Source organism: Anolis carolinensis, chromosome 4, assembly GCF_035594765.1.
Source record: "Anolis carolinensis isolate JA03-04 chromosome 4, rAnoCar3.1.pri, whole genome shotgun sequence".
Classification (NCBI taxonomy): domain Eukaryota; kingdom Metazoa; phylum Chordata; class Lepidosauria; order Squamata; family Dactyloidae; genus Anolis; species Anolis carolinensis.
Window position 1 is genome coordinate 185,601,273 of NC_085844.1, and position 21,459 is coordinate 185,622,731.

The window sequence follows — 21,459 nt, forward strand, 5'->3', positions numbered from 1 at the left end:
GCAAAAAGAAACTCTGAACAAATTCTGTCAAGACAACTCTGTGATAAGGTCATCTTAGGGTTGCCATATGTCAGAAATTATTTGAAGGCAACAAAAGGCAAATCGGTTATCACGCTCCATCTATTCTATAATTCAGTACTTGTTGTATGATTCATTTATATTTTTAATAGTTTCAATATAATTTAGAATTATACAGGATTTTGAGAATGATCCCTTAAAGGCTGAGATTATTCTGATCCAAGTCATCAGAAAAGTACAGAACCAAAGAATGAATTTTTTTGGGGTTATTATTCACCTTGAAATAAATGAAGGCAGATAAGCTATGAGAGAGACCTGGCATTTAAAGGGCTTCCCACAGGCCAAGGACTTGTTGCATAAATGAGGGGGACCCCTTTGGGCTCCATGGACTTCAGAGCCATAAATCCCCCCTGGTAATGAGCCCCAGCTGCCAGGGCAGCTCAAACGCCGTGCCCCAGCTGCTGTGCCTCCTTGGAGACCCTGTCACAAGATCGGGCAGCACACTGGTTGGAAGCTATTTTGGGGCAATAGCAGACCACTCAGCTGTTGTGCTTCCCACAACAGCAGGCCCAGAGCAAGGATACAGATTTTCCTCATTTAGGAGCTCTTCTTTGTGCTCATCAAAATGAGACAATGGCAAAGGATGCATGTTCAAGGAATAGAAAGCTAGGTTTTGTGCCTGCATTCAGAAGCTTCTTGAAAATGGCATACTAATCATAGAGCAGGTAAAAGTTGTTGTTTTTGGACTGCAAACCATGAATCCACTGTCCATGAGGAGTTGCAGTCCAAATGGTACAGCAGTTATAGTCCAAAACAACAACTTTTGCTGAGATAAAAAAGTTTTGATTATAGAAGTGAATAGATTATTATTTGGATTTTATTAGTAACCTTTGTTTTCTGTTCTTTGTTTACTCTGAATGTACTGCTCTGTACATTCTATAACATTTTTGTCATGGCCTTGGGTTAGTACAATAAACATGTTGATTGGTTGATTGATTGATGATAGATTGGATTACATGTATTGGAATTTAACCATATTTAGATCTGAAAAGTTAATTAATATGATCTGAATGGAAAGAATGCTGTAGCTCAATCTCATGGGACATCAGAACTAATTTCAAAGAGAGGGAAAAGATGATGAAATAACTGCCCTAAAAATTGAAATGCAGAACCTATCAGAAAAGAAAACGATCTGAGGTTCCAGAAATGAAAGGTGCTCTGGGAGCAAAGTCAAATGGACTGGCAACATATCTGAATGAAATGCGTATAGATAGAATCAGGGCTGTAGCTGGGGGGGGGGGGGGGGGGGTTAGGGGTTCAACCCTCACCCCCGAAATTTTTCAGTTTTTTAAAACCTGGTTTACTTATGAATTTTAACTGATTAACCAAATCCCCATGAATGTCCACTGAAGTTTATCGATGGAACCTGATTTCTACATTATTTTGTATTATGGAACTACTATTCATGATTTGCTAAAAATAGTTTCAACCCTCCCCCCCCCCCCCGAATTTTTTTTCTGGCTACGGTCCTGGATAGGATCACAATACAAACATAAAAGGCTGCACTATCTGGAATTTCCCGCATTTTCTGACTGAACATCCAAGATTCTTAGATTTTTGGACTTTGAATCAGGGAAAATCTCATTGTCTCAACCAGTAAGGAACATAATCCCTTCATAGTAATCCCAGGGGGTTCACAGTAAACCCAGGGAAGAGCCCACAGGGGTTTCCCAAAACACCACGGGTGTTACGGGTTTGTTGAAAAACAAACTGCGTGCAGTCCTGTCCAGACTTATCCAGTCTGTTGTTGTATCCACAATGAGCAAAAGAAAAACAAGCCACGAAAATGGAAGAGAAAATCAAAAATTTACTCTTAAGTAGCAGAGTCAAAAATCATAATAAAACTTCCAGCAACAAAAACTCACATAAAGTCTCTTGCATTAAATTCATGCATCTTCATAGTAGGCTCTCAGCAAGCATTCAGTAAGTCCCCCAGTAAGTCCCCAAAAGACATTACAAACATTCCCAGATATACCCCATTCAGGGAGTGGCTCAAGCCTGTTAGCCCTGATTGTTCCAAATTACTCAACCATGAGTTGTAATTAACCAGGTGTTTTTCTCTTAACACACACTTACACAAGTAGTGATCCCACAGAAACTTAGTCACATACATGCATATACAGTAATAACGGGACCTTATGTCTGGAGACCCCTGGGCGTCCATTCAGGCAATGCCAACCACTTGCCACTCATTGTTTAGCCAGCCAAAACCCACTGTCTCACTCCTAGCAAACAGGAATGAAGCTATTAGCCCCTATTAACTCAGATCCTACCCGCATTCCTTTCCTCCTGCAGCCACCATGGGCAGACCAAGGAAACAGCCACAAGACCACAAATTGAGCAGTGACTGTTTATTAAAATTCCCGCCAGACCAAGAAACCAATCAGTGACTGCAGCAGCCAGCATGTCTCAGCCAATCAATGTGCGCATTCTAGCCAGCCCCAGGCTATGCCAGTCAACATATAGTGTGCAAAAGTCCTCAGTTTCAAACTGCTGTCAATATCCTATAAGGACTTCTGTATGTTTGCATTGAGGTATGTCAGTCTTTAAGGTACAGACTCTCTGGTATCCACTTTGGCCAAGGTGAACAAAGGACTCTGTTCCTTTTACCTTCAACCCATCAATGTTTTGTTTGATCTTTGGAACTTGGCACGCCAGAGTCCCGAACCCACAGTTCTTGCAGGAGCTGAAATCGCATAACACTATCGCCAGAATAGTTCTTATTTCGCAATCTCTCCAGTACTAACTTGTAATTATTGCCATGGATTCATACTAGAAACTGGGTGAAAAAAAGGAATTGACTCAGTTCATGCCACTCTTAGTACATGGCTGCCTTGCTTAACCATGATGGTTCTTTGATTGCCCTAGGTTAGAGAAGATACATTCTGACTACAGTCTTCTGCCTTCAAAGCCAGCTGCATCCCTTCTCATTACCAGTGGAGGGCACCAGAGAACACCAAGCCAGAGTGACTATTTACCTGGGATGTATGGGATGGAAATTATAGTCCTTTAGTTGCTGCTTACAAACAAGAGAGCAGCATACTGTAAATAGGGAGGAGGTAATTTGAGCTGGCAGCTGGATTGTCTCCAAATGCCATGGCCTCTTGCTTGCACCACTTGAAGAAAATATAGCTATGATGTTGACATGGTATGTCTCAGTGTGTCCAGCTCTGCACTGCATACTCTGCTCTATCCTTAGGACTTTGTTGATGTATGTTTCTGTGTTTGCAAATTTCATAATTCAGACACTTGCTTAAGTGAATGGTGTATCAGAGTCCTCTCTATTTATCAGTCAGGTTTTCTGCCTCTACTTCCATTGGTGTAACTCTTACATTAAAATGGGGGGGGGGATCAGACCCAAATCACTACTCAACCATTATCTTAATTGGGGTTGGGTCAAAGTAGTAAGGGGAGAGAGGACTACATATGCTACCCCAAGTAACTTGAGGGAGAGATCAATGTATGTGCTATCACCAGTTGTACTTCACTGAGTAACAGCAAAAAGGAAAACATCTGCTCTGGGGAATTTACAGCTGAAAATTCAGCACAGATGAGGCAATAGATGGAGATGGTATGAAAGTGAAGGTGAGATAAGAAGAAAAGAAGATGTATTCTGTTTGTTTACATGTACAGTTTTGGTGTGGAGTTAGTATTCACAGGCTGTGTCTAATGGTTAGAAGGTTTCAAGGCCACAATTGAAGGAAGAGTAAGAAGTTGTCATACTTAGGACCCTTCCACATGGCCATATTCAAGGCAGATAATCCACAATATCTGCTTTGAACTGGATTTTCTGAGTCCATACTGCTACATAATCCAGTTCAATGTGGACTTTATACAGCTGTGTGGAAGGGGCCTTAGAAAGATTTCCTAGCATAAGGACATTGAAACTCAAATGCCTTTTTAAGGGAGTGGGAGACCTTTAAGTTGTTGTAGGTGGTTGAATGGAGGCTGCAGCAAGGATAGATAAGGATTTGAGATGGAGAATATATGGCAGTTAAAGTGGTGTCAAACTGCATTAATTCTATAATGTAGCTGTACCCTACATTTCATGCATGTTGCCTCACTGGGTGTAAGCTGTGGTGTCTCATTTTGTTAAGTTCAACATATATTCCTATTTATTTGTCATTCTTATAGATTACAAATATCATTTTTGTTATTGCATTCTTTAATAGTTTCATCTGTGTTTTTAATCAGTTTTGGTTTTCTGTAAGTCCTTGATATCACATACCTCCAGCTTTTGTTTCCAGAAGAGTAATGATTGTCTCTGAGCTCCTGGCAGAATGAAACAATCAGAGCTCTTTTTCAATCTGCATTCCATATTTCTCTGGGCTGTTAAAAAGTGATGGTTGCCAGCACACAGAGGGAGAAGAAGCACGTAAAGATCTGCAACAGATAAAAGGTAGTGAATTTCCCATTAAAAACAGTAGTTTAACAATCCACAATGAGGTAGAGCTGCTGTGGAATGGAAGCTGGACATTCTGTTCCATGGTTACGATCCATCGTCTTATCTCACCAATTAGGGACACACTGGTCTTGTTCTGCATACCCTAGTAATGAATAAGAATCTCCCCCAGTGCTCCAAAAATGAATGTGTGGTATAAGGTATTAAAAGAACTGAAGTAATGTAATTTCATTGCAATAAACTACTGTACTGAGAGATAACAGTTTATTTCTTGTTCTATTTCTTCTTCATCCTCCTTCTCCAACTTTGTGGTCTATATGCCAATAGGCTGAGCAGTTTGTTCTTTGATTTTTTTGCTCTTGTAACCTATTTTGTTGAGGCACATGCCTAAGGTAGCATTTACACTGAATAATTAATGTAGTTTGAGACCACTTTAACTTCCATGGCTCAATGCTATGGAATCATGGCAGTTGTGGTTTTAAAAAGTATTTAGCCCTCTCTGACAAAGGGTTCTGGTTCCTCACCAAACTACAATGCCCATGATTTCATGGCACTGAGCCATGGCAGTTAAAGTGATGTCAGACTACAATAATTCTACAGTATAAATGCACCCTTAATAACAACAACGTATAGTTTCAGTTGAAAAGCCAGAGCAAAACCTAGGCCTTATACTTTGACAAGAAGGAGGACTGCACACAAAACATGGGCCACGATCCTACACTGGGTTTTGTTGTACACATATACATTATACCTTAATTATGCCGTGTAATCTTTATGTAGAATGGCAATGTTGAATATCATTTGAACCAAGACAGCAAATGTTCATGCACATGCACAAACAGTGTCAATTGATGTGCACAGCTCTGCTTCTGAAAACTTGTTCTGAATTCAGATGCTCTGAATCAGGCAAAAGCATTCTATCACTTCTGTAGGGAATCTTACAAAGGTGTAAGCCACCAACTGAGAGTCAGTATGGTATCATGGTTTAAGTGCTGGATTCTGGGAGAACAGGACCTTCATTCCCATTCAATCATGGAAACTCACTGGGTGACCTTGGGGAAGTCATCTGTCTCAGCATCAAAGAAAGGCAATGGAAAGCCTCATCTGATTAACTATTGCCAGGAAGACCGAAGGAGTTCTTGTAAACTCGAGTAGATCTGAAGTCAAGTGGCAAAAACAAAAGTACAAACAGAGTTCTGATAGATAGATGGAATCTCAGACTATCTGGCTTAGTGGCTACAACATTTTTTTAAAAACCTCCATGCTACAGAGTTATAGCAGTTTGACACCACTTAAACTAACGTGACTCCATCTCATGGAATCCTGGGATTGTAGTTTGCTGTGACACCAGAGCTCTCTGACAGAGAAGGACAACTATCTCACAAAACTACAAATTCCAGAATGACATAATATTGAGCCATAGTAGTTAATGTGGTCTCAAACTGCAGTGTGGACACAGCCTAAGCTGTTAGTAGATAGATCTAAGCCAAATTATTTATTCCTAGAATCCTTCCCAGGAAGCCAGGGAAGATGCTAACATCTTTTGCTATAGCACAACTCTTCCAATCTACAGAGAAATACAAGACACATTTGTACCTTCCCATTGAGAAGGTTGGGTGCAAATTAGGTGCAGTTGACTCCACCTCTAATGACTACATGTTTCTCTCTTTGGTGACCCTGTGGGCATCAGCTGCCACTGGAGGTCCCATTCAGCTGCAAGAGAACACAACCATCTTCTTGAATGATGGTAAAATAGGGAAGGTTCAGAATTTGAGACAGCGACAGGGATCGGAAATTAGTGTGACATGACTGTGTAGAGCAATGGTACTCAACCTGGAGTCCCCAGATGTTTTTGGCCTTCAACTCCCAGAAATCCTAACAGCTGCTAAACTGGCTGGGATTTCTAGGAGTTGTAGGCCAAAAATATCTGGGGACCCCAGGTTGAGAACCACTGGTGTAGAGGTTCAAAATGAACTGAGAGGAATGGAACAGGAATGGAACTTCTGTGAAGAAATTTCACTGAGGGACCTAACTAAGCTCGGGGAATGAACTGCGTGCTGACAAATGCAACTCAGTGTTCACGAACACAGAGTAATGCACATTGGGGAGCATAATAAGAACTACTCGTGCGCATCACTGCATTCTAAGTGAATCAGATCCAATCAGGAGGAAAGACCTGAGCTTGTTTGTAGGCGATTCAGTAGTATAGCAATAGATTTGGAAGTATAAATATAAACAAATGGAAAGAAGAAATAAAGTATGAGTCACCCTATCAACCTGAACGCAGCTTGTTGGATTTTGGAAGCTAAACAGCAATGGGCCTGGCTATTACTTGGATGGGGAGGGCTAGGTAAAGCCAACAACCTCCACGTAGATCTATGAAAGAATTCCACTCGGAACCCTGTAAAAACTGATACCACATGGAGTTGACAATGCTGAGTTGGATGGACAAATATTCTGACAGTGTTCCTTTGTTACCGGATCATGTAGTCTTCTATTTTGCTTTATTGCTTCTATAATATTGAATTGTTTCAGTTGATTCAAATTATTTTACTGTTGCTTTTATTAGCTGTGCCCTGCCCTGAGATCTCCAGATACAAGATAGTATGGAAATATTTTAAAAAATAAATGAAGAAAGAAGAAAAATAAAGTGGAAAAGTACAAAGTATAAACTCATGTTGAGTTTATGATGAAATCTCCATTATGGAGGTTAGTATACCTGAAAATTTATTCCAACAGAATAAACTAGATATTTTAACTTTATGACATTTTAGATGGAATCCTGGGGCCCATTCACACTACACCATTATCACACCGTGATCCCATTTTACGTTTATCTACACTGTAGAATTAATGCAGTTTCATGCCAGTAAAACTGCTATGGCCCAATGCTATAGAATCATAATAGTTGTAGTTCCTTGAGGTCTTTAGCTTCCTCTACCAAAAAGTGTTAGTACCTCACCAAACTACAACTCCTATGCTTCTACAGCATTGAGACATGGCAAAATGGTGTCAAACTACTTTAATTCTACAGTGTAGAGGCGCTCTTTAACTGCTATGTTTCTATCCTATAGAGCAGTGGTTCCCAACCTTTGGTCCTCCAAGTGTTTTGGACTTCAGCTCCCATAATTTCTAACAGTTGTTAAACTGGTTGGAATTTCTGGGAGTTGAAGTCCAAAACAACTGGAGGACCGAAGATTGAGGACCACTGTTATAGAGTCCCATGGTTTATGATCTGGTGGGGTACTAGAACTATGTGACTGTGAATTTTAAAGACCCCTTCCCTAAAGTGCCAATCCCAGGATTCCATAGAGCAGGAAAATGACAATTAAAATAGAATAATATAACTGCATAGGATGAATGGGGTCCAGGTCTGTTTAATAGGAATGATGAGAGTCTACTGGCTTCACCAATATAATTGACTTAGTGCAAGAAAGGCATAGATCTTCTCCATAATCTGGCAGGGGATTTTAGGAATTGGTGTGAGAAAAAGTAACATTTACTAATACTGATGGTACTTGTAGACTCAAAATAAATGTATACAATGAGATATACTTTCACTAAATAAAGTAGCTTTGATCCATAATGTCTCCAAGTCTATATTTTGCACATAAACAAGGGAAAGCATTTATGATGTGAAGTTTCAGGTTAAAACAGGATGGGCAAAGTGTATTTAAGGGGCCACTATAGGTATTGGTAAAGATATTGGTAAATACTATTGGTATTGGTAAATATTGCTTTTGCAGACTGATCCCCTTCATTCCTCGGGTGATCTTTTTTCCTCTCTGATAAGTAGGTTTTACGGGAAGGCTGCACTATTTAACATATTTATCTTATTTGTCAAAGCTAGAAAAGGATTTCCAGCCATTTCAGATTTTTGGCATTTTCATGAGTTTGTGTAAACCAGCCCACAGAAGTTTTCAAGTGCAGAAAATTGGCCTTTGGTCCCATCCCAGTTGTTTACTTCTAGGTTGGTTGACGGATGCAACCTCAATTGGCAATGCACAGATTTTAATATCTGATGTTCAGATTTTGTACAATGAAACCCAGCACCTGCCAATGAAGGCAGAAGATAAATGGCCAATCTTTGCCATGTGACTAGATTGTGATAGTCTGCAATCCTTTTCAGCTACTCACTACATGTTTTATAACTGTAAGCATTCATAGCCCAGGTGTCATTCCAGTAACAGAACAACCTAATCTTTCATTCTTATCATCCAAACAATTGAGTAACCACTGCAGAAGCCCAAGGTGACAGGTGCATTTGTCAGAAGTCTGAAGCATCCATTTAGTTGTGCCCAGGTGTGTGTAGGAGACACGATGGTATCAGACTCTGCTTTTTCCCCCAAAGAGAGGAATTTTGTCTAATCCTGAGAAGAAAGGTTGTGAAATTTGAGAAAATAATCATGTCTTCATCTAGGTGCAAAGTGGTCACCATTATTACAGAAGGGAACATCCTGTGCATACACACATGCTGCACACATAGAGCTGTTACAATATGCTATATTTGTAGCCTGTGTGTCAAGTGTTGGCTAGAACTGCATTCAGGGCCCCTTTGCACTATAGTGGACCCTTTTTGTCTGCTGCAGTTTGGTTCCAGGACACATAGACCCTCCGGCGGATACCAACATCCATAGATGTTCAAGACTTATTAAATACTAGCAGTGCCCAGTCATGCATTGCTGTGGCGTCGTCCTAACTGGGTTTTTGTTTGTGGAGGCAAGTATGAATGTTGTAATTAATCACCTTGATTAGTATTAAATGGGCTTGCAGCTTCAAAGTGTAGTTGTTTCCTCCTTGGGGGAATCCTTTGTTAGGAGGTGTTCACTGAGTCTGGTTATTTCCTGTCTGGAATACCCTTATTTTCAAAGTGTTGTTCTTTATTTACTATCCAGAATGTAAAGTTTTTTTAATGCTGGCTGCTAGGTTTTGGTCATTTTGATGATGATGATGATGATGATGATGATGATGATAATAATAATAATAATAATAATAATAATAATAATAATAATGACTCTAAGGGGGAATCCTTTGTTGGGAGGTGTTAGCTGGCTCTGGTTGTTTCATGTCTGGTATTCCACTGTTTTCAGAGTGTTGTCTATTATTTACTGTTCTTGTTGTAGAGTTTTGTAATGCTGGGAGCCTGGTTTTGTTCATTTTCTTGGTTCACAGCAACCCAACAATAATATTAATATTAATATTAATAGTAGTAGTAGTAGTAGTAGTAGTAGTAGTAGTGTTGTCGACCGCGTTTTAGGGGATCGGGCCCTTAAGGAGAGACCCGATCCGGTCCTGAGAGAACGGACCTTGGCGGAGCCAATAGGAAAATATGAGCCGCAATACAACCTGAAGCCGAAATGAAGAAGGTCCGCCAAAGTTGAAGGAAAATCCGCCAAGGAGTCTTTATTGAGCAATTCAGCTGAAGAGGACTCTAGTAGCGATCATTCAGTCTACTAGGGTACCACATAATCAAAATAAAGCCATATTTATACAAAATTTCAGTCTGACAGCCCTTTGAATTTCCCGCCCCGCTCCCCCGCCCATCTGATCGTTGATAGGCTAGAAGGTTGAACGAGGCGGGCTTTCGTTTCCCGCCTTGCTCTGTTGGCCCAATAGGAAGCTGCCTTTTGTCTCTACTCGAGCCAATCAGGAAGGAGAAGGCGGGAGTTATTGAAACAATGAAGTGACAGGGCAGGAAATATCGGATTAATTCCTGCTAGACCGATTTCTAAAGGGATTAATGGCAGCAATCAAGGATGTCCGGGTTTCTGTCACGTATACAGATTTTAGATATGCCTTGGGGTGTCAGAGGTGGAAGTAAAGATGGGTGGTGATGAGCCATATTGACAGGCTCTGCAGGGCGCCTTCCTGAGGTGTCCTGGTTTTTCCTTTGGGTGAGATATGACAATGTTTGCCTTGGGGCGAATCACCTTTAGGTCAACACTCCGAATTCGGCGACTCAAGCCCTATATTGTCCATGCAATCTGAATTTGATTGGGTTAAGCGGTGGCAGATTATCCTTTTGTTTTTGGGAAGGGAAGCCTGGGTCATAGGAAATGGGATAGGTTCTGGGGTTCAGGTTGAGTTCAAAATATTTCCTATTTGATTTCATGACTTGGCAATTATATGAAATAAAATGAAAAATAAAATAAAGTTGGAATATAAACCATGCTGGGAAAAATACATATTTTCCGGGGATCCCAAAGAGTACAAATACATATAGGCAGACAGATAGATTTCATGGAAATAAGGGAGAATCCATAAAAGTGAGTTACATTGCCTAAAGGGGAATCATGAATGATATAAACAATTGAAAATATTTGATAAGAACGAAGTTCATAACATTTGGAGAACCCAGCATGGAAATTCATAAAAGTGGAGTTTTAGCAGCATGATTTTACAATTCATGAGGTTAGCCCAACGATTAGAAATTCATATAACAGTGATTCATGAGGGTGCCCAGGTACATAGAATATGAAAATTCACGGATACATTGGGAAAAGAGTTCATCTGTGGTGGAAGGAATTCATAGAAATAGCATGGGGAAGAGGTACATGTGAGTTGCAGTCTTTGGAAGTATAGGATTTCATAAGTTCAGGGGTTGGTCTGGGGAAGAGTGTTCTTCTCATTCATAAAATTATGAAGATGTGAATGAAACGTGGAGGGCGCCCGTCCAGGCACCTTCCTGGCAGCTGTAGAGAGGGTGAAGGTCCTTGGAGAACTATGTCTCCCCAGCGGGAGAGCGATCCCCCATCCACAGTTCACAGAAAGGGACCAGTGATCTCTTAAAACCATCCCGCGGGTCGCGGGGAGAGGAAAGTCCGGGATAAGGCTGGAAGAGAGCAGTCTGGCTTGAAAAGAGCAGTCGGTTCCGTTTGACAGTCAGTGGGCGCTCTCTCCTGAGGGGGAAAGAAGGCGAGGAAAAGGAAAGAAGCCTCACCATTGGCGTGTGGTGGCTGTTGAAGCCCCACCCACCTGGTAAACATCGCCAAGTTTCCTGGGGGGCCTCTGCGCATGCATGGTTAGTAATTTTTGGTTTTTGGTTTTATGGGGGTTTCTGTAATTTGGACCTAATTTTATAGGGTTTTTAATGGAAAGACATAGATTGGATGATTATGTCTTTTGTGGCCAGATTTGGTGTGATTTGGTCCAGTAGTTTTGTTGTTTACTCCATGTGAATTATGCACATTACATTTTTATATATAGAGACTAGCTGTGCCCGGCCACGTGTTGTTGTGGCATATGGGAATCCTTTGTTGGCCAGGTGGAATAGCAGTGAATAGACTTGCATTCTCAACTCCTGGCCGTTTTCTGGAGTAGCTGGAGCTTTTTGTTGTATGAACGTAGAGGTATGGATGAGGGGTTGTGCTGCCAAGTTTAGTGTTTCTGGGATGTGTAGTTTTGTTGTTTTGTCCTAGGCCGAAATTTCATTACCCTTTTATATATATAGATAATGTCATGGTAAAATTGCGTCCCTTTCCAAACATGGCAATATCAAGGTTTGTCTTTTGGAAATTTCAAAAATATTTTCTAGCTGTGGTTAATTGAATCAGGAGATGCAGAATCTGTGGATATAGAACTCAAGCATTATGATTCCACTTCAACTTCCATAACTATATCTTATAGAATCTTGAAGGTTGTAGTTTGGTAAGGCACTAGACCTGTCTGGCTAAGAATTCTAAATTGTTGTTATTTGACTTAGAATCACCTCTAGCTCTTGGTGACCTTATCATAAATTTTCAAATAATTTTTCATTACTGTCCTCTGAGTCGAAGAGAATGTTACTTGCCCAAGGTCACCCAGTGGGTTTCTGTGTCTGATCTGGGATTTAAATCCTAATCTCCCTAATTCCACACTGCATCATGCTGTCTCTCAATATTCAATATATCTTTCCATAAATTGCAAGTACAAATATTCTTCAGGATGTTGCCATTGCAGTTAAAGTGGAATAATAATAGCACCATAAATGTATAGTGTGAAAGGGCTTCTGGCTTTTGTACTAGTCCATTCTGCATACCCTACGTAGTAGTAGTTTTCCATGGCAGCTGGTTCCTTCCATGTGAATGAAGCAATTAATCCACTCTGGAATTTGGTTGAACTTTAAAGGAGTATTGCAGGTGCTTCAGTGTGTTACTAGGTTGATGGCACTATTGTGATAATTAATGGTGTCACCTCCATGAACCTCCTCCTATACTACATTATTATGAAACCAGAAAATTTTATAAAATCCATGATTGTAAAAAAAAAAAAACTCAGCAGAACAACAACATGTGCTTGTAGCATGTGCAGACAAAAGAATATCATTCTAAGCATCACTGAAATTGAGTAATAATGGCAGCTCTTACTGGAGCATATACACATTAGAAAGTTCAAAAAGTAAATTATGACAGAATTTTAGCCTTGTAGGTATATGACATAGGACATATTTTTGTGTTTATATCCAACTGCAGGGATATTTTTAATTAAAAAGAATATGTTTCTGCTGAAACACAACACTAAAATTTAATAGACAGTCATTTTGGTGTCACCCCCTCTCACCTATGATGTCCTAATTGTACTGGATTCTGCTGGACTCCTCTCCTTTGGTCTCAGACTACTTGTTGGATTTGCACCCTCTTGACCTGCCTATCATTGCTGCTTTACTGTCAAATCCAGACTGTTTCTTGCAAGAGTTCCTTGTCCTGCCTTTCAATTGCTTTAGCTAAATTGATGGCAGAGAGATGTGGTGTCAATGGGGTGGTGAATCTGCCTTATGGCTTCAGTCTGAATTTAAAGGAAATACCCAAGGTTCAGGACCTTGGATGGATTATTCAAACTTCAGAGAAATACCTGGAGTGGAATTATTGCCTTGCTAGCATGGAAGGTGCTATTCTGTGACAGGTTCTAGCAAAGCACTGTCTCACCTTCATTCTACTGAGTACAAGAAAAGAAGCTCATGGAAGTGATAGATCTTAATGTCATGGCCTATGCTATTTAGAACAAAAGCTTAGCAGCATGTTGCAATCCCATTGAGCCATGTATAGTACAATGGAAAATTACTTTTATACCTTAGCTCAATGACAGCAAGTTCTGATCTGTAGCAAACCAGTCTGCTGTAGTATTCCAATTATACATCTGTTGTTGTAGCATGTCACTCCCTTCCCCTCTCCTCTCCAGTTCAGATTCTTTGCCCTATTTCTCTGAGCAGACCAGTGTTGCCAAGGGATGCTTGAGTGGCTGGATGTAACTGCTCTCCAAGTTCTTCTCTGTTTCTGATGGAATAAGAGATGCATCCATGCTGGCTGTAAGATGATTCTGGAAATTATAACGCAAGCAAAATAAAAATAAATAAATAATCGGAACGAAGAGGCTTGGAATGGATTACCCTCCTTGTTAAGCATGAAAAAAAGAGTATGTGCCAAGGTTCCACTAAATTAATCAAAACCTTGCAGTCATTCAGCCTTGGAGCAGAGTGCAAGCTGGTTCTTCTGCATTCAAACCTGGCCTCCTGGCAGCTCGTATATGAGGACTGAATTGCCTTCAGCTGGGAAAACTGCTCACATGCTTGACGTGTCGACCAGTTTGCTGTGGAGTTGGGTGTGGACCCTCTTCCAGGGCCAGTTTGCTCCTTGGGAGTTGGCAGCCAACCCACCACATCACAGAATGAGATGGTATGATACAGGCCCAAATGGAAAATATTACCTTCAGGGGAGGAAGCTAATATTGCAGGTGGGGCATTTCAGTATGTATCCGCAAGTTACACATAGATCTAGTTGTAGCAGGTCTGGGCATTCTGAACTGGGGACCCAGCCAACCCATGAAAACAACATAAAGTTACTATTTTGGATTGCACATTCAAGAGTTTACTCAGCCTCCATGGACAAAGTAAAAAAATTCAAGCTCTGAGTGTCAGTGTTAGTGTTGGAATAAAGGATACACATCCATGCCAACCAGCTAGATCCTGGATAATGCTGTTGTTCGGATGGGTGGCAGTTGTCTATTTGTATCACTCTTGTCACTTACCAAACTGACCACACCAAGAGAAAGCTGCAGAGCCTGGAGAATAAACTAGACCTGAATGACAAAAATAGCCCATTGGCCATGACTTTTCATTTGGTTGTGGAACTTATTTTTACACCACTCACCACACTGGCCTTGCAGTAGTAATTCCAAAGAGCAATTTTATGAAATAAAGGAAATGCAAGTTAAACTTAGTTTATGACATTTCATGAAATAAAGGAAGCACGTTAAGCAGTACAAATTATGTTCATTTTCCTGGGCAGTATAGAATACATTAAGCAATCCTAACAGGCATATTTCCAGCTGTGACTATTTATTCCCAACTGATGCTCTTATTTTTCCCTTAGGAGCCAAAGCTCCAGGGTATGATGTTGGAATAATAAACAAGGTTTACACAGGAGGAAGGAAATGCATCTGTTTAGGGCCCCAGGGGAGCAGGAGGTTTGAGGCCAAGCTTTGTACATGCCTGTGTCTTGGAATGGAGTTAGCTTCACATTGCTTTGCATTGCTATGCGCAGAACCCAACTGTAGTATGTATTATGGCTTCTTTCACTGACAGGCTTTGTGCCGGGAAATGTTGATCCTACCACATCTTTGTGGACAACTACCCCAAGGAAAACCAGATTAGGGTCTCTTTCACATCATACCTTTAAACTGTCTTTATTTGGCAGCGGTAGTCCCAGTTAACCCATTGCCATCCCACTCTTTCAGTTGCTATTCAAATATTCAAATTCCTCCTTCCATTACTACCTTTTGTTCCCAGCTTATTTCAGTTGCTGCAAAGTTCATTCACAATACGAAAGCAACCAACTCATGAGAGAGGAAAGAGAAAAGGGGACATAAGGCTCAGGCAAAAGCAAACTGCTGCAATCTCTCTTAAATTGTGTGTTCCTCTTCATTTGTAAGTTTTGTATCTTGATCACACTGTGATGTTGCTTGGCTGCATGTCTTTTGGATTTCATCTGTTGTAACATTAAAAGGTATGTTCTCATTGTACAGCAAGAACACTTTCATACCATTTTAACTTGGAAATCAGTCAACTGGTGAGAAGAAACATCACTCCCATCTTCACCAGCCCAGAAAAGAGAGGTGTGTAGCTGCTCTCACTACCTGCTTTTTTGAAGGTTTTGGCCTCTTTGAGAATGCTGCCTACACCCATGCCTTTCCTGAGCTGGCCAAATTAGTTTCAATGATGGTTTTGGATCTCCTGTACATTTGTTGTGCTAGAGAACTTCAATATCCATCTAAAGACCCTTCTGTCAGGACTTGCTAGTGTGCTGTTCCAGGTAATATCTGGGACCACTCTAGACCTATTTTTCTGTGCTGGGTTAAATGACAGTGATCTGGATATGGAGGAACTTTTCACAGTTCCATTCTCATGGACAGATCTCCACCTGGTGGCTTTTAAATTCACTAAAGGTCTCTGTAGGGCTGGTGGACCAAGTAAGATGATATCTCTTAAGATGTCTGTGGATCTGGAAGGATGCCTGATGGCTCTTGTGGAGTTTTGATTGCCTGAACAGGCAGTTCTTTGAAGGCTGAACTCTGAAACTGAAAAAAGAAATGGCTATGATTGCCCTGATTATCTGCTCTCACAGAGGGGAGCCAACCAAACTTCCTAGTTTACTAAGGAGGTAGCAATAAGGAAACTTGTGAAATGGAAACCAGAGCAATAGTGGTGGAAGACTCAGAGCAAGGTTGACCAAACATGGTCTAGAGCTCATTGGAAAACCTATGGTCTGGGGTGATAGCACCGAATATTTTTTTTCTTGGCCACCATTGTGTCTGCACAGTGTTTTCCAGCCAAGATTTCTTGACTAGTCAGAGGTCTTTTACACTTTATCCTACAAAAGCAACATGCAGATCAGCTTGCAGCCCAATATGAAGAATTTCTACAATACCTTCCAGTTAAAATAATTCACATTTTCTCTGATTTGGTTGCTGCAGTTGATACAGGTCCAATGAATTTAAATCTGGCTCCTGATTGGGCTATGTTATTAGATTTCCATCTGTACAACCTGAGGTTATGAACAAGATCCTTGGAGAGGGAATTGGGGAAGGAATTGAACAGAGACATTACTGGATTTCTCAAGTCGCTCCTGACATGGAAAAAAAATTGCTGGGTACTGCTGGACCTCTCAGTGACTTTCAGTATTATTGATGGTATTACTCTGGGCTGCATCTCTAGCATGAGACTTGGGGTCATTGCTATATAATGGCACTGGATTTTTTTTGTGGGTCAGGCTAAGAAGATGGCACTGAGGGATGAACATTCAAACTCTGACTGCTGACCTGCTGACTTAATGCTGTCCTCCATGCTATAAAATATCTACATGAAATTTTAGGGTTTGGTGTCACCAGTATGTAGATGATGCCCAACTCCATCTCTCTTTCCCACCTAATTCAAAGGAAGCTGTTGTACTAAACCAGCGTATTCTATCAGCAATGGACTGAACATTACTGAACAAAGTGAAAATGTGTTGTCGAAGGCTTTCATGGCTGGAATCACTGAGCTGCTGTGAGTTTTTCAGACTGTATGGCCATGTTCCAGTAGCATTCTCTCCTGACGTTTTACCTGCATCTGTGGCAAGAATCCTTAGAGATTTGTTTGGAATGAGGCAAGTGGAGTGTATATATTTCTGTGGAATGTCTGGGGTGGGAAAAAGAACCCCTGCCTGTTTGAAGCAAGTGAACAAAGTGGAACTTAATCCAAACAAAATAAAAACAAGTTTCGGAGCAGATTAGGGAACCAGGGATTCAGATTCACAGCTTGAATGTATTCCTGGACTCAGAACTGAGCCTTGGTGCCCAAGTTTCAGCCGTGAGTGTTTGCACAGCTGTTGGACATGTGACAAAGCAAAAGAATATTCAAGATTGATATAATATTTTTAAAAATCTTTTTAAATCATTTTATTGTGATAATAGAGAGGGGGGAGTAACATCCAATCTTTGATATTCTACAATCAAAATACAAGTATTATTTCCTCAGGGTTGACATTTCAGTGTGGGTATGTATGTGGGCAATCTTTTAATGCCTTCAATGCTCCTTCTGTCGCCATTAGTCTTCAGACTTCTATTCTCCTTAAAAAAAATTGTTGATGTAGCAATGCAATTTGGAACCTTTGAAATTTCACAATTGTACAACATTTTAAAATAATAATAAATTGTGATGTGGACACTCCATGGAGGACAGAATGGAAGGAGACAACACCTGCCCTTGTGATGAGAAATGAAGCATAGGGTTTAACTAGAAACGGGAGGAGATGATCCTGTGTGAAAGAGGTGAGTAAATTACTGCCTTCTTTCAATACAAAATGCCATAGAATGCCACAGTAAAAAGACAATTCCTCTTACTTTCTCTCTATTGTGGGATGAAGTCCTATATGATTATAGCAGCAAGACAGCTCTATGCACAAAACTGGAAAACCAAAGAACTACCACTAAAAGAAAATTGGATTACAAAAGTTTTAGAATTGGAGGAAATGAACATGTTATCTTGTTTGATTAAGGAGAAGTCAGCTGATCTTTTTAAGCAATATAAAGATAAAAGGAAACATCTAAACACTGGTGGGTTTTGAAGACTGAATAAAAATAAGATAGTAAGGTAGAATGAAGAAACTGTTTAAAATGATAGATTGGCGGGATTATAACAATATTTTCACTGTGTGTCTTTGAGGTGGGAAGTTTTTAAAATCTTTTTATTATTATATTGATGATTCTTTTTCAATAAGGTGGATGGGGAAACCTAGCTTAAATTGAAGTATATAGCGATATTAGTCATATAGGGTAAAATTATTTTCTTTATATACTGTATGATAATACAGTACTTATATTGCTGAATTTACCTTGAGCAACACACCAAAAATATCTGGGAGTTACTCTGGACCGTGCTCTGACTTATAAGAAGCACTGTTTGAATATCAAGCAAAAAGTGGGTGCTAAAAGTAGCAGCCAATAATGAAAGGGCCAAAGCATTGGCATCTCCGGCCCATACTCTGCTTGGATATCAACCAGCATGTCGACGCCTTAAATCAAGAAACAACTACCCAAGATCCACAGAGACACTCGCAGGAACACCTCAACAAACAAAAGTCCAAAACTGGCAGGCTAAAACCTGGAACCTCAATCCATGGCTGATACTAGATGAGAGACTCCCTCCTGGGTATACCGAAGACTAGAAGACTTGGATGGTGCTGAAAAGACTGTGCTCTGATACCACAAGATACAAAACTAATCTTAAGAAATGAGGCTACAAAGTGGAGTCCACGGCATGCAAGTGTGGAGAAGCGCAAACCACAGACCACTTACTACAGTGCAGTCTGAGGCCTGCCACAGGTACAAAGGAGGACCTTCTTACAGAGACACCAAAGGCACTCCAAGTGGCCATCTTCTGGTCAAAGGACATTTAGTATAATGCCAAGTTTTTAACTTTGTGGTTTTTCTATACATTATAACTGTAATCTCAATTCACTTCTGACATGATAAATAAATAAATTGCTGATTAAATAAACAGATGCTTTTCTAGGTAATTTCATTATGTGCAGTGTTGACTTTTTTATCAGTCTGTACAACAAAATAGTGGAGGTTGAATATAAGAAATGTCATAATACAGTACTCGCAATGATGTATTAGAATACATGCGAAGAATATAATTTATCCACAAAGAACTGTTAGAAATATAAAATGAAAAGCTGTAGAAAATTGTGGCATTAGATTCTATAGGACTTTAAGATTCAAACTGGCAAACAGAATCTACCAGATATAACTTAATGATTGAGGAAAACAAAGCTTGGATTATAGATGTAGCAGAATCAAAGACAAAGAAAAGAGATGAACTGTGAGATATCAAGGCTTACTTCTGGGCAAAAGAAGCAACTATGGTTCCAGTAGTGATAGGTGTTTAAAATGGACTGACAAAACATCTGAATGAAATAGTCACAGACAGGATCACAATAGCACAACTACAAAAAGTGACACTGCTTGGAATTTGCTGCATTATTTGATGACATCTCACTGATTCTTAGATTCTTGGACAGATGGGCCACAATTCTAGTTGATAACATCCGGTAGACTTTAAAACAGATAATATCCTAATTAGTTAGATGCTTCTACACCACGTTGTAGTTGAATAATAACATTAAAAAACTGAAAACTGGCAATAAGAAGTCCCATGGATTTGAAAGACAGGTTTTGTGAAAATACACTTCTATCCTTCTATTGCTTACAATGTCCTTGGAAGCCTTCAAAATACTCAGTTAATGTAGTTATTCAGATGCCCAATCAACATAAATATAAGCAGGAATCAAAACCTTTGCACAATACATTTTAGTGTCTTCATTCTGCTGTAAGATTGCCATGCATACGTACATATTTTCTATACAGGTTTTTCAGCATTGTAGCACTGATCACTGATTTAAATGTTTGCATAGCAGGTCTTCACATTCCCAGAGATTTTGCACTCTGGGAAAATAAAGAATCTTTATCTCTGTGCTATGCATATACCTTTTCCATTCTTACATAGCTCTGGGAGGCCACACAAAATGCTGGATACATGCTCACCTTTTGCATGCCGGGTTCTGACTCAGAGAACAGCTGAATTGACATGGCACACAGCGTCTTCCACATTTTCTCTGGACTGTCAGTTTTACCTACATTGTAGTAATTATGAGAGCATCCTGTATATTCACCCATAGGTTTCCACCTCATCCTGGCAAGTAAAAAAAAGAGTGAGAGGAAAAAGAGAGAGTGTGTGTCAATAAAACCTGAGACTCCCTGAAGAAATGTATGGTTTCGTGTCTTTCTGCTGCAGGAATGGTGATACTTGTAATATATTCTATATCCTGATTTCATTTGATTGTGGATTCTAAACAATTTTAGATCTGTTAATTGACTGGATAAGCAATCCACAGGAAATTCCAGAAGTCTCCAAGCAAGTAGGGCTGGATGAGAGATTTGTTTTTTCTATTCGTCAGCATGGACAATATTAAGCTAGTGGGGTGGACTCTGGCATAAGGTGGCTTTCTTTCTTTCTTTCCTCCTTTCTTTCTTTCTTTGTTTATTTGTTTGTTTAGAAGTAAACAGAAAAACAGAAATGAATGTTACTAAAAACCAATAGAAAACAGTTGTTCATTAGTGTAGGTTTCCAGTGCCAAATAGCCCCTTTTTTAAACCTGTGTCCGGGCATTGGTTTTGCCCCTGTGGGTCAGTGGTTGCTATGTACAAAATGAATAGGACTGCCTTGTTGATTATCAACAGGGAACCCTCAGTTTCATCAGATACACCAGGAGATTTTTAAACATGCTCTTCAAAAACAGAACAAAATAAAAATCTTTCCCATTCTATTAGAGTTTCCCACCTCCTTTCCTTCTGCAATCTCTCCGCTCAGGTGATGCCAAGGAATCCTTCCCGAGGAAAAAAATCTGCCGTGTAGTTGCTAGGCGACAGGATGCAGTCACCAATGTGATGGAAGACACCGCAGTTAACACTGCAGCAGCAACACTTTTTATTGTTTTGTGCCCAAGTGGCAAGTGTCATAACCTTTGCAGCGAAGCAATATACAAAACCCCAAAGACCAAGCCATGCCCATGTGGTGCTACAAGTGGGTCAGAATGCAGCATTTCATTCCTTGCTTCCTATTCTCATTTACAAAATTGAGCTAGCATGTTCAGAGCTGGCCAAGAATGACAGACTGACAAAGCCTTCCTCTTGCAACACTCTGCTTTCTGCAGAAATAAGCAAGAGTGGTGAATTACACGTCCTACCTTGCATGCACTTTGAATCCACAAGCTGCAGATTTTGGTAGGTAAAGGTAAAGGTTTTCCCCTGACATTAAGTCTAGTCATGTCTGACTCTGGGGGTTGGTGCTCATTTCCTTTTCTAAGCTGAAGAGCTGACGTTGTCCGTAGACAGATCCAAGGTCATGTAGCCAGCATGACTGCATGGAGTGCTGTTACCTTCCTGCCAGAGCGGTACCTATTGAC

The 21,459-nt window shown here is 40.2% G+C and overlaps 1 long non-coding RNA gene across 1 annotated transcript; it reads right to left on the bottom strand.

Moving 5' to 3' along the window:
• Positions 1-4,023: 4,023 nt before the first annotated feature.
• Positions 4,024-21,145, bottom strand: LOC134298389 (uncharacterized). Its single transcript, XR_010005438.1, has 3 exons — positions 20,835-21,145; positions 20,039-20,186; positions 4,024-4,461 (listed from the first exon to the last, which is right to left on the bottom strand). It is a non-coding gene; the product is annotated as an uncharacterized LOC134298389 (long non-coding RNA).
• Positions 21,146-21,459: the final 314 nt, after the last annotated feature.